General features: G+C 42.9%; 1 protein-coding gene across 2 annotated transcripts in view; it reads left to right on the forward strand.

Moving 5' to 3' along the window:
* The first annotated feature begins 11,591 nt into the window (after positions 1-11,591).
* The window catches only part of LOC107103280 (glycosyltransferase-like protein LARGE2), a 38,719-nt gene continuing 36,268 nt past the window's right edge, over positions 11,592-14,042 (forward strand). The window contains exon 1 of one of the 2 annotated variants that reach the window (XM_015402920.1): positions 11,592-11,745. The gene's annotated coding sequence lies outside the window, so the exon portion shown is untranslated. Of the gene's footprint in view, positions 11,765-14,042 lie in introns of both variants that reach the window. The other variant, XM_015402921.1, reaches the window with a different exon arrangement.

Here is a 14,042-nt window from a genome sequence, read left to right on the forward strand (position 1 = left end):
GGGTCCCTGAGCAAAGACCCTTAACCCCACACTGCTCCCTGGTTGCCACACAATGGCAGCCCACTTAAATTCTAAGATGCAGAGTTCATTTTGTTGCTCTGTACTTGTGACAGCCTAATCACAATAAAAAAAAAAATGGAATCAGAGGCTTGGGTTTGGAAGAAGCACAAACAGGTTCTGTCTGTGTTGAGAATGAGAGGAATGCAGCAGAGACCCAAATGAACTCGCTGATGTCCCCAATCAACACCGGGATGGAAGCGCAGATCGTTCAATTGGGTCGTAAAGTTGTTCCGGATCAGTCAGGAATGTGGAAAGTTTGGATCTGCTGAGAAACGAGCGGTTACTGTAGAAGCTGGGATTGAGTGGGCAGAAGGAGACAGAGGTCAGAGAAGCAGAGTTTATGGGAACTGTTGTTTCCTCCGGCTCTGGTTCTGCCTCCACAGACACACAAGTTCTGTTGGGTCACTGATGGAGGAGCAGGAGACTTTTTTTTCTTACACTTGGTCTGAAGTTTCCTTGACTTTTGGACATTTTGTTACAAGTAAAACTTGTTTTTTTCAGTAAAGTGAATATTTTTCTAGATTTGGTGCTTCCTACCTCACCTCACAGCTCCTTTGAGTATATTCATGTACTTAAACATTTCAATCTGAGCTTTTAGACACCACAAGTCCAGTCTGCTAAACCCTAATCTTAATTTCTAAAACTTTTAGAGATTAGTGTCAGTTTGACGTTGTAGGAAAACTGCACCTAAACCAGCCACACTTCCTCAGATGACCACCAGATGGCAGTAACTGCAGTTGGACTGAATTCTTCCACGCTTTTTTGAACACATTTTATTCTTTGTAAACTCATTTATCATGTTGGCTTAAATCAATGAAAGGACATTTCTGGACTTGTCTTTTTGAAAGGCAGGTTCTCCGTGGTCCAGTCACCTCCGTGGTTCTGGGTCCGAGCTTAAACCACAATCATGAACAGTTAAGTTTGCGGGTTTAATTGTTTTGACTGCTCTCTTATGCAAAGTCATTGTTGTAGGAATTCAATGTCTGTTATCTGTTATGTAGCTGTGAATCTCTACTTCCGTCTGTATTACGCTGCTTGGATTAATCATGACCATAAACCCGTAAGGCAGCGATGACTCAGGGCTTGTCCTGTAGTGGGATGCCTGTACAAACCCCCACTCTGTCCGTGTGTTATTTTTTTTTACATTTTCAGAGACGTGTTTTTGGGTCCTCAACCTTTTTAGACAGCTGTATAAGTATAGGTCGTTCTATAATAAATTTAGCACCTTTTTTTATCATTCCTCCTAGTTTGTACCTTTTGTAAAGATGATTTAAAGTCTCATTATACGACTATACAATACAGACCAAAAGCCATTTGATCCTGATCAGATAATGTTATTCACACCAAGCGTCCAGCTTGATGGTGTTTTGATCTTTTCATTTTTGAGCATAAATAGAATTTCAGCTCTGGGTGCAATGAGCAGACATGAAGAGACATGGTTCCATCTCCTAAAAGTACCACATAACTATGAGAAAGCCAGATAGGAACTACTAAAGAGACTCACACCAGTCAATTCGTGGATTTTTCAGAGAGGCTACAGCTGCCCAAGGCTAGCTAGGCTAACTGCGGAGGATTGAAGGAGCACGGTGAAAGATCGGATTATTCTACCAGGGAAAGTGAAGCTGCGGGGGGAGAGGATACTGGTGACCGGGAGTAGGACAGCAGGACCTTGGAGAAGCTCTCCAGGGAGAATGAGCAGCGAGAGGCTGAGGCTAACCGTGCAGCGGGGAGAGAAGGAGCCCCAGCGCACATGAGCGGTATCTTACCTCCTTTGGTAATGTGTGTATATATAAATGAAGGGTTTTAATAACTATCATATGGAGCAGAGACACAGCAGAAAACTAAAACATAAATAATACACCGGCAGGGTGTGGATGTAATTTAGAACAGTGTTGCACCTATAAAAAGTAAAGTACGAAGAGATGAATACCCATAAGAGGTAACCAACCGATGACATTCTGGCACATTTCTGGATAATTAAAAGGCTTTTAGTGGCATTTCAACCATGAATGCTACGCTAACTCGGCTCATTCAGTTAATGAGCCAAACAGTAATAAAAGGTTGAAAAGAAGCAGTTTGATGACCTGAAGGAAGCTTTGTGAGGGCTGTGAAAACTTTCCAAAAAAGAAGAATGAAGTCTGTTTTCTCCAGTGACGGTGTGGGCGGAGCTGGACGCTTTCTGCTCTGGGGTTTGTTCTTTCATGCTGCATCCTCTTCACCTCATGATTAAAGATCTCATTTAAATCCTCTGTCAATGTTCATTCAATGATGTAGGAGTTTGGTTTGCAAAACATTCAGAAAATGTCCAAAGCTGAGGTTGCTTTGTTGCAGCTCAGAGGAACCTGCTGCAGCATCTTCTGCGGCGAAGATTCAAGGCAGAAAGTTTTAAAAGTCAGGAATCTGTTAGTCATGGTATTGATCGACAGCTCTGTAACCTTCCACTGGAACAAAGGGAGGCTTGATCTCCAGGACGTTATGGATCTGCTCAGAACCAGCAGCTTAAACGTGCCGCTGCTGATAATAGATGCCCAATTGGACCTCTGACCCTCTCTGCTGTCCTAAACGGATTGGGCGTATCAGAACGGGGAGTGTGTGGGCAGCCTGAGCACACAGAAACACCAGGAAGAGCTCTTGTGTGTGTGGATCTGTACACTGTGGGCCCATTGTGGTATTATTTATACTGTCTGCGTGGGCGGGCAGCAGTTCCAGAGGGCAGCACATGTTTACACTGAGAGAGATGGAGAACGATGATCTGCTCTCTGAATTTAAAATAACAGCGCTGATCTGTGTCCTTTAGCTTCTGCTTCACTCTTGGCCTCTTTGCGCCTCGTTTTTCTAGATTCCTGATGAACTCCAGCGTGATGCTGCTTAGGAGAGGATGGAAACACCAGCAGCTTGGCTAAAGCTTTTAAACCCATTGGAATCTTTCACAAACTTGAATGGCTTTTAATTGGAAAACACTCGTTAGGACCTCGTTGGGAAGAGGAAGGAAAATGTGTCCTGAATGGATCAAGAGCCACTTCTAGATTTGATTTAAGTCTCTGTTCCACCAACACACTTGAATCTTAACCCCGCTATCATAGTTCTGTCTGATCATGTTCGCTCAGCCTCCTCTTCAGACTGGGCTGAAGGCTCCTTCATCCAAGGTTCCCATGGATCCTTACAAAGCCTTACAAGGTATTGAATTCTTCAATATCAGACTAAGGCCTTAATTGGTATTAAAATGTCTTCAATCAGTTTTTCATAGATCTTTAAATTGGTACCACGTCATAAATAAAATACCCTAATTTTCAGACTATAAGCCTCGACTTTTCTCCCATTTTTCGACCTTGCGGCTTATATAACAATGCGGCTTATCTACGGACTTTCACAGCTAACGGCCACTAGGGTAATACCTAAATCTATGGATTTTACCATCCACCATGTCGACGTCACATTTGCTTCAACACACAAGTACGGTAGCCGCAGACGTGGGAATGCGGAGGTCATCCGGAAGCAGACTTCTACCGCGAGTGGTACGAGACAGAACGACAGCGAGAAAGAATGACATTGCAAACGCAAGAAAGTTTGTGTTAAACATAAAAAAACCTGCGGCTTATACTACGGTGCGGCTTGTAAATGTACAAATCATGCAATTTAGCTTCTGCGGCTTATATTCAGGTGCGGCTAATAGTCCGAAAATTACGGTAACCGAAAATAATGAATTTTTACATTTACCAAATGGTTCACTGTAACCATTAGTAGGGTTGTCACGTTACTAAACTTTTCAACTCGATACTGATACTAAGTATAATATTCGATACTCGATACCATTTTTGATACCGCAAGGATAATAAGACTCCAAAATTCTACAGAAATATTTTCATTAATAAACAAAATATAATAAATAAATACAATAAACAATAAGAACAATATTTTGAGCTTTTTTTCTTTGCACAATATTAAGCAAGCTTGATAAAAAAACGTTTAAAATTAAAATTAAGTGTTCCTTTCTTGGCTATGCTTTGCAGACGTAATAATGACGCTAGCCAAACCAGTTAAAAAACAAAAATAATTCTCAGCAGCTGCACCTGTTAGAAAAAATGTCTGAAACTGAAAAGTGTGTAGAATTATTCAATCACACAGTGTTCAGGAAGTGCATTTTCCTCTATTCTGCACTTTAGATGAATGACTGTTTAGGTGCCACTGGTGGAAGCACTGTATCGATACTTTGGAAAATGAGTATTTTATCCGGATACAACGTTTTAGTATCAATACTTTTTTTAGTATCGATACTTTTGACAACCCTAACCATTAGTGGTTCCATCCCGATAGTAGAAACGATGCATTGGCCGGACGTTGGGGTGATGCGCCGCTAACTTTCTATCTGGGCAACGTTCAGAAGTGGAAATTCAATGAAAACTGTGTATCCAGCCAAGAGTTCTCTGCATGGCTGAAACCAGAAACAGGGAATGTAGACGAGGCATGATGGGAATCTAGGCGGTGAAGTCAGACTTGTAAAGCGTCAAACCAAGTTACAGAGAAGCAGCAGATATTTCTCTGTTCCGTTCCTCCACAGCATTTCCTACAACAACAGCGCCAGTAGCGCCTGATCTCCGGATGACGTTTGCCGTTCGTCGACAATAAAAGCCGAGCTATAGTGGACTTTGAGTCGGGAACAAAATGAAGTTCGGTGGTTGTTTAAAATATATCTGTTTGTGTTTTTACTTCTTTTTTTTTTTTAGCTCTCTTCCTCTCTGGAAAGTTTTCACTATTTGAAACATTTCTACTGGGCCAGAAAATTATGCTTTATGTTAAAATAAACATTACTTCACATTATTTCAAGTAGCATTAAAAAGTCTTGTATTTAACTTACCTTATGCTGCACATCCATCCTCATATCAACTCTTCATCTTTTGGGCAACTGTAAGCAGAGTTATATTATTGAATATTTTTTGTTTTATGCATATTTTCTAACATAAACCTGAATGCTTATTGGATGGAAGCAAATCAGCAAAAATAAAATGACAACTCCCCTAATAACGGTGCATGCAGTGTGAATAGCTGAGGTAAACCTCCCCACAGCATGATCCTGCCAGCACCGTGTTTCTTCCTGTAGTTTCATCCTCCACACATGGCTTTGAACAAACGGTCTGTCCTGAGATCTGCAGAGTGTTGGACTGAGTTCTCCCACCTGAGCTGTGCGTATCTGTAATTCCTCCAGAGTCAAACCTCTTGGCTGCCTGTCACATTACCGCTGTGCTTCCTGTTAGATTCGTTGGATGTCCATGTCTGGACGGGTCTGAAGGAGACTGATTAGAATTCTGGGAGGTTTTCAAAGTTTGGGTTTTTGTTTTAGGAATGAACCAGAACGTTACCTGCTGTATTTAGCTCTCAGTGCCTGTCATGTCCAGAGAATCCTTTTCTGTTTTTATTTTGGACCCTTAAATGATGGTAAATGCCCCCTCTCCCCCCAATCTGTGAATGAACAGCAGCGATGAGGGACCCATCGGGCTGTTTCTCACATTAGCTCAGCCCGCTAATTTAGTGCAAAGAGTTTAGAGTTCAGATTTAAGACTGGAAGAAGCAAACTGCAGCAGGTGCAAAGTGAGGAAACCAAAGCCCCCCCCCATCCTCAGCTCCCCAGTCTGCATGTGTGCCAGGAAAAGCCCAGCCTCTCTGTGTTAAAGTGCTTCCAGTGTTTAGTTACATTCCCCCCCTGAGGGACAGTAGATCTGACCTCTGACTCCATAACGAGCAGGGAAGTGTTGACGCTTGGGCTGTCCGGCCGTCTGGGGATCCGCTTCCTGATGCGACTCCCAGCCAGAGGCCTGAAGGCGGCGGGGTCGATGTTTCTGTTGGAGGAAACACAGGAAAGCGTTGTTGACCTGCGGACCTCTGCTGGTTGGAAAGCTGTTGGCTTCCACGCCGCTCTGATGTCGCTGTAAAACATTTAAAGATAGACAGGACGCTGTCTGGCGCCTCTCTGCTGCAAGAAATGCATCAGTTACAAATTAATGGCATAAATATAAAACTTTTATCTTCTTAGGAACAAAAAATAAGGAGCTTAATGTCACACATATTGAGAATTTTCTAAGGTTCCTTTGGCGGCTAAAAAAAACAATAAAAAGGATTTATTCTCATTTGTTTCTGGTCTTTAAAGAAGTCACCGATATAAGAACCAGTGTTTGCTTCTAGTAAAAACATTTTATTATGAAAATGTTATGAAAATCTTCCAGTAAAACTAGAACATCATGTATGGTGAGCTGTTTAAAGTCAAGCAGTCAAAAAATTTGGAGCAATATTTATGGTTATTCAGCTTGTTAAAGAGAAAAATGAGGGTTATTTTTTCACTATGTCAATTGACCGTTTCTCAATATGCGTACTTGTGCGTTCTCATGTGCTCGTGAAACGCCATCAGCCTCAGCACTAGTACTGTTCCAATTCACAAGAACATAAGACAGAGAACGGACAAAGTCCCCAGATGGCGTTCTCGATCCTCCCTATATACCGAGTATGCTTCAAAGCAGACTTATCCATTGAGATTGACAGCTATCCCAGCATGCACTGCGGCAGCAGCAGCTTCCAGGTTAGCGCTCACAGAGCTCAGGGTATTAAGTTCAAACATCTCTTTTCTGTTGCCGTTGTTCAATAAAAGTACGTTTAAAGATCATTTGAGGCAACAATATTATACTTTAAAGCTCACTATATGGCCCATTTAATGATTTAGTGCGTAATTTAAAACATGTTTTCCGAAGTTGAGAGGACCGTGGCAACCAGCGGACCTCCGAGGGTAATGGCAGCCAGCGCTAATCCTAGCCCGTCTCTCTGCATAGCCGCGTGTGAAGGACCGCTGCCTCTGATTTTATTTGGCAAAATGTTTGTTTGATTTGTGTGTATCTGTCTGTGTCAATTGTTAATTCCCCCACTAAATGAAAAAGTAAGAATTAATTGTTATCTAGGGACTATTAATAACAGGAGGTTCAATGCAGCTCCAGACGAGCTGAGCGTGTGGTGATGTCATCAGTACGTTCCTGTTCCAATTGACCCAGATTTCAGCTGCATGCTCCTGTTCTCCCAGGATCCATACTATCCTCGCCACACAACTCCGTACTCGCATTCTAGTGAATTCAGAAATGGCCATTCATTCATTTAGATTGTCAATTTAAGAAAATTAGCAAACTAATTTGTTTTATTATAATTAAATATTTAGTTTGTTAAATAAATGCTTCTTTTGGAGATAAATACTTTTTTACCGCCCAGAATTTCCCAGATGCTGCAGGCCGGAGAACAAGCTGGGGGCCGGTCCAGGTTAGAGGAAAACAGAGCAGGCAGGAACAGTCCAGGAATCCAGGAGACCTCAGCTGATCGGAAGTTACGATCCAAACAGGAACAGAGGGAAAAGGGATTCCAGGCATGCACAGATGCAGACGGAAAGGCTCTGTGGTTGAGAGAAACAGAGACGAGACATGGTGCCGGGATTTCTGCAGGAAACTTTAAACTGGTCTCCCCTTGGAGCCAGGCTTACGGGAATAAAACTGATCCTCGCCGCATTCCGAGCCAAAACCCTGAGGGCTCCGCGGAGAAGGACCAGGACACAATCAGAAGACGAGACAAACACGCAAACGCTGGCCACCAGGAACCAGGACCTGAACCATGGAATAAATTCAACTAAACAGACAGGCTAACAGGCATAAACAAACACACAGCAAACAAACAATGATCTGGCCACGATAGCTGGGCTTGACCAAATATAAAGGAACAGATGCAAGTGGAGGAGATGAGTGATAATTAGAGTCTGGGCAGAGTTAGACTGACGAGTGAAATGAACAATTAAGGCCAGCCATCAGGGCAGACCATTACAACATTTTTCTTGCTTCATCTGGAAGCTTCGTTTGGCAGAATGATGTCAGAGGAAATGAAGGATCTAAGGAGGAAAGTAAAACCTCCTGGAAGGTGGTTTTTCTGTCTCTTAGTGTTCCCAGGAATGTGTAGAGATCCAGGCTGAGCTTTCCCTGAGCTCCTCTCCCAGTTTTCATCACAGAAGGTGATGACAGACATTCCCAGGTTTCCCTGCTGAGTTCCCCTGCAGCCGCCGCGTCAGGAAGAGGGTGAGTGGCGTCTGGAGACCAGATAAGAGCTGCATCCTCATTCCCAGCTCCCACAACCCCTCCCTCCGCCGATCCACTCCACTGATCTTCAACCTTAATGAAGCATCTATCAGCGGAGCTTCGTTAACTCAGGCATGCAGCGTGCCCTGGCTCGTTCTGCGCGCGCTGCTGCCAAAGACCCACTGTGTGCTCTGTAATTGTGGAGCCGGCGCTCCCTCACCATGTTTCATGCCTTCAGGCTTAGGAAAAAAAAAAAAACCTACAGAGGAAGAAGCCGGATGAACAGACAAAAGATTAAAGCGACATAAAGCTGCAGACTGATGCCAGGTTCTCCGGGTGTGTTTGGAGCCTTCAGATTCCTGCGCAGGTTCCACATAAAACCTGCAGCACGTCTGCCTGCATCATAGATGGTTTACAGAGTTAAATCAGAGGAAGACGGCCGAGCGGGAAGAAAACGCACTGATCTGCCATCAAATACGCATAAAGAACGCTTGCATTACCAAACCTCCAACTTCTGGGAACCCACAGGTTAAAACCACTCCTCTGAATGTGCTGGGGGGGGTAGATCCCAGTAAAGTAAAAAAAGGTCCTATTTCTACTTTAGCTGCATAATAAAAATATGTAATATTCAAATTATGAAGTGCAACAGATGAACTGTTTTATAAACACTATTACAAATCAAATGTTTTGTTTCATTTTGATACAGTAATCATGTATTGAAGTTGAGCTCATTGAATTAATTTAGTCAGAACTTTAATTGAAACAGTTAAATTTGATTATTATTTTCTGTTCAGAAATGTACCAATGAGGTTAGAATAAAAAAAATCTGATTAAAAGGCACCAAATGTTGTTATCTGTAGTTAAAAAAACCGGTTTCATTTCATTCTTTGATGACCTCTGACCCCTCCTCTCTCTAACCACTCCTCCAGCTCCGCCTTAAAGCTTTTTTTTTTGCCTCTAACTGGATCATTAAAGTTTTTGTTTCTAACAGATTGAGGTGCTTTCAGGTTCTGCTCTGTGAATCCAGTCATCGTTTCAGTACTTTTAGTAAAACCTAAAGAAAAGAACCACTTTAATCAGAAGCTTAAAGCTCATCCGTCCGATTTTTACGTTTTAGAACAGATTCTCTTTAACCCTCCTAAACTCCAATTGTTGTTACTGAAAGCAGTTTTTAGCCGTTAGCTAATTTTAAACCACTGTGTCTTCATTCAGCACAATGATACTAGTACTAGTGCTGGGGAATAGAAAAGGGTCTATAGTTCTGATTATATTCAATCATTTATAACCATTTTATCTCGTATTTAAGCAAATATTTTGCAAGGTAGACTATGATGAACCTATTGGTGTAGTAGCTTAGACAGCTTATATAAGTGATAAACAAGATTAATTTATTTTACTGTACAAAGAAGCGGCGTCTTGTGGTTTTGCAACATAATGCTGCTTTAGGGCTTTTGACTCACACTAGTCTTCAACATGCTTTACTAAACTCAGAGAGTCAAACAGAGGCAGGCAGCTAAAAAGAGGGATTTGATTAGACTCTGGATTTAAGAAGTCTGACACAGAGCAAACAGCTATGCTACAAAACGGCTCCCTCTCCGGACAGCAGCAGAATAAACCTGTTCTATCACCTAAAGAACCACAAAAAAATGCATCAGGTTCCAAACACTGAGGTAAAGCAAGGTGTGAAACATGCAGAGAATGTTGCAAAAATAAAAACCATATCAGGCCAAAGATAATGGAGTAATTTAGTTTAAATACCTTTAGGATTTTGGAAAAAAAATGTGATGGTTATTGTAACGCTACCTCCGAATGATCTGTTGTCAGCTGATGCATATATTGCTCTACTCCGATTTATTTTTTCTCATTTGTAACAGTTCTGTAAATGTCACTTCCAAATAAAGTTGAAAAAGTAACACATTATATTCTTTAGAGATTAGCTGAAAATCAGGGTATATTGCGATATATATCGTTATAAATTATCCATATCGTGATTTAGGATTTTTTTCCCCCAGCATTAACTAGTACTATATGAACATTCTGTCATGTTGTTTTAAAGAGATCTGACCCACATGCAGGAAACCACTCACAGAAAACCAGAGTCAAATTTTAACTGGTTTATTGAGGAGTGTAGTTGGGTGTGATTCAGGGGAACTCAGTGAGCTGGTGAACCGGAACTGGAAGTGAGAAGGGAAGTTCACAGTGGTTAGTTCAGGGTCCGTGGTAACTTTGAACGACGTCTTGCAGAAACAGAGGTAAACTGGACCCACGTTTGCGGTTTCTACCCAGAATCCAGTCGGTGTGGGTTTTTCCAGGGATAGGGGGGCTCGTTGGAGGGCAGAAAGGTTTTGGTTTGGTTGGTTCCTGAGGAGCAATGGAGCGGACTGCCACTTAGATTTCCAGGAGGACTTGAACGGGACGTATGGAGATTACTCCCCTGCTCAGTGTGAAACACTAACAATCCTTCCAGGGGGAGAAGGCCAAACATCCAGTATGGAGGATCACTTCCTGCCAAAAGGCAAAAGAAAACAACAACGTTAGACTCAGAGAAACAAAAGACTCAGTTAGACTCAGCTAAACTCAGCTTGGCTGGAGTATCCAAAACTGGCAAACACTCTGGCGTGGAGGTGGTGACAGTCCGCCGCTCAAAAACTCCCCAGTGATGAGCCAACCCACACAGACTGGATTCCTAACACATTCAACAGCAAGATGATCAAAAGTAGTTAAGCCGTAAGGAAAGTTTTAGGTATTAAAATGAGAATCGACTCAGAATTGGTGAAAGAAAAAAACAGAAAACACGTCACCCGTCATTAAAATATATTAGACTGAGTTTGAAGCATCATGTTTGTCTGTTTCTAAAAAAAATCTTATGCCACATTTTAGTGCAGGTGGATTTCTAAACTCTGCAGCGTTGCTTATAAAGCAGCTAGTTTGAATCATCAGCAGCTGTTGTTTATAAATGATTAACCTGTAGGGGGCGCTTATAAACATCACATTTTATAATATGATGATTAGGTTAGCTTCTAATTGGATGATGATGATGATGAAGCAGCCTCCTCTGGGATGTTTTCAGATTTAAACCTGGCCAACGCTTAGTTCCAGCGCTGCAGTGATAAAACGGCTTTCTTGGATGAGATATAAACTATTTAAGAGTTGAGTGAAACTCTAAGTGATGCTGAAAAGCAGTGAACAAGGCCTCAGAGGGACCCGGTGCATTCCTCGGCTCAGAAACAAGCTCCTCTGCTGTGTTCCTGACAATGAAAGGTGACACCGCTCTTTTCTCCTGGATGAGCCTTTCTTTTCTCCATGAAAAAAGAAAAGGGGAGCGGGGGCTGAAATCGGAGCGGTTTCCTGGGAGGTGGAGGCGATTTATGGCCCGTTTGTGTGTGAGGAAGAGGAGGAGCAGTGGGAGGAGAGCAGACAGAGGGAAGGAGGACCTACAGGAGCTGTAGAGGTCGAAGAAGTGGGACAGAAGTCTGCAGAGACCCTGGGAAAAGAAGCGGAGGAGGATTATGAGGAGGAAGAGCGGATCTCCCCCACAGTGACTGAACTTGGACTTGTTTCTGCTTGTTTGGATCGTAGGACAGGAAGTATCCAGGTGGGAAGACGGAGCAAAGGTCACTGCAGCTATTTCTGTGCTGTTAGGTCCTCTGAACGATTTCACGCGTTTCTTTCTTTATTTTCTATCCGTTAATCTTTGTTTTTCCTATATGAAACGTTACAAACATGTTCTTCCTGAAGGAAGGTGTTTCCTGCAGCAGCTCTGTACCTCAGAGGGGTTTTAGCTCCTGTTTTTTAGCTCTTGAAATGAAGATGATCCCACGTATCCCCGTATGCGAACACCCAGATGTCTGATTGGAAGCTTTCTGTGGAGCTGTTGGAATCTGCAGCAGCATGTAGATAAAATCCAGAACCACTGATTCCAATTTCCTTTATTAGATATAGTAAAGCTGAACTGATTATTGTTTTAACAATAAGACACTCTGAATGCCTCCTCCTCTCTGTATGTCCCTCTTTTTAAAACGTACTGTTTTTTTGGAGGTGCTGAAAAGGCGATGAGTTTACGGCTCACCTTCACTTTAATCCATTATTACTGTAACTTAGCCTTCTTTCTTTTATCCGAACGCTTTGGTCACACCAGAGAACCACAGCTGAATGGGATTCCTGCTTCATGTTCAGGCCTGTTTTCCTGCAGCAGGCAGATGGTGGAGGATCCGCTGAGGTTAGAGTCGGTGGTTCAGGCTGCCGATGGGCAAACGATGGTCAGGGAGACATGGACTGGGCAAAAACCTGCTGCTCTGCCTTTATCACCTCAGTGTTTCACATTCAGATCTTCTCCAACTGGCTTCTCTAAGGTGAAGATTCTCTGAGGCCTTCGGCAGATTCTCATAGATCAGCAGCTGAGGGTCTTTCTGTTCAATCAGTCCCTTAAATAAGGGACACGGTTCTGAAAGCAGAAGTAGGTCCAACATGTACCTAATAAACTGGCCTCTCAGGATGTGCACAAATTAAAAACTGTAATTAACCATAAATATATTTTTAACCCATTAAGTATTTTTTCTGTATGGGTCCATGACCCTGCCAGAACCGACCCAAACTGACTGTCTGAAGGTATCTTTGAGGCGTCGGAGGGCCTGATACCAGCAGAACATGGACGCTTCTAAGGTTGGGATTGGAACCTGTACGATGCAAAACAAAGACACGCGCGGCGACACAGTTTTCCTGGATTACAGAACCCCAGCACCTGGTCCACAGGGCGCTAACAGCCTGAGAGGTTCATAAAAGGAGGGAAGAGATTAGCCGTGCGAGGGTGAGACGGTGTGAGGTCGCCGATCGGTGTCTGTCGGCCCGCAGGGAGCTGAAAGGAAAAGGTCACCGTCAGTCAGAGTGACGGCGATCCCCCCCCAGGACTCCTCTGATGAATCAGAGCCGACCCGCGGGAGACGATGCTGAAGATTAGACCCGGCACGCCTCTGACACCTGGAGGCATTCAAATCCAAACCTGAAGCTCGGAGCCAAATGATCCTTCATGTTCTGACAGAACCGAATCAGCCTGACGGAGAGACAGAGGATTAGAACGGCTCTATTGATCAGCAGCAACTAAACACAAGAGGAAACTTCTGCTGTTTGGAACAAATAAAGGAAGCAAAGATTAAACATTTATTGGCTTTTTATACCCCAGAAATACTAATAAAACAAAGGAATAAACCGCTGATCAGACAGTTTAAAGCTGAGCAAAAAAACGTTTAAAAAAAGGAAAAAAAAAGCAAATAATATGACAGGAAGGAGGGGATGAAATGGGCTGCTCAGTGGTGCAGGACCGCTGCCTTGCAGCAAAAAGGTTCTGGGTTTGATTCCTGTCTCTGGGTCCTTCTGCATGTTCTCCCTGAGCATGTGTGGGTTCTCTCCGGGGACTCCGGCTTCCTCCCACAGTCCAGGAACATGAATGTTAGGTTAATTGGCTTCTCTAAATTCTCCTTTGGTGTGAATGGTTGTTTGTCTCTGTGTTGCCCTGTGATGGACTGGTGGCCTGTCCAGGCTGGACCCCGCCTCTGGATGGATGGATGTGATGAAATGATCTCTGACCAATGATTGAAAAACTCCAGAAAACAGAAATGCTTTCAGTTCTGATTCAAAGCTTTGTGCATATCTCTGTTCTTTATCCCCTCTGCTGTGAGTTTAACTGTAGTTAAAAGCCTTCAGCTGATCCAAAATGCTGCAGCCAGAGTTCTAATGAAAATTAAAAAGAGAGATCATATCTCTCCTATCCTGGCTTCTCTTCATTGGCTTCCTGTTAAATCCAGAATAGAATTTAAAATCCTCCTTCTCACATATAAAGCCTTAAATGGCCAAGCTCCATCTTATATCAGAGATCATTCCTCATTGTTAGAATAA

This window comes from Cyprinodon variegatus, unplaced genomic scaffold (assembly GCF_000732505.1).
Source record: "Cyprinodon variegatus isolate N-32 unplaced genomic scaffold, C_variegatus-1.0 Scaffold1411, whole genome shotgun sequence".
In the NCBI taxonomy this organism is placed as follows: domain Eukaryota; kingdom Metazoa; phylum Chordata; class Actinopteri; order Cyprinodontiformes; family Cyprinodontidae; genus Cyprinodon; species Cyprinodon variegatus.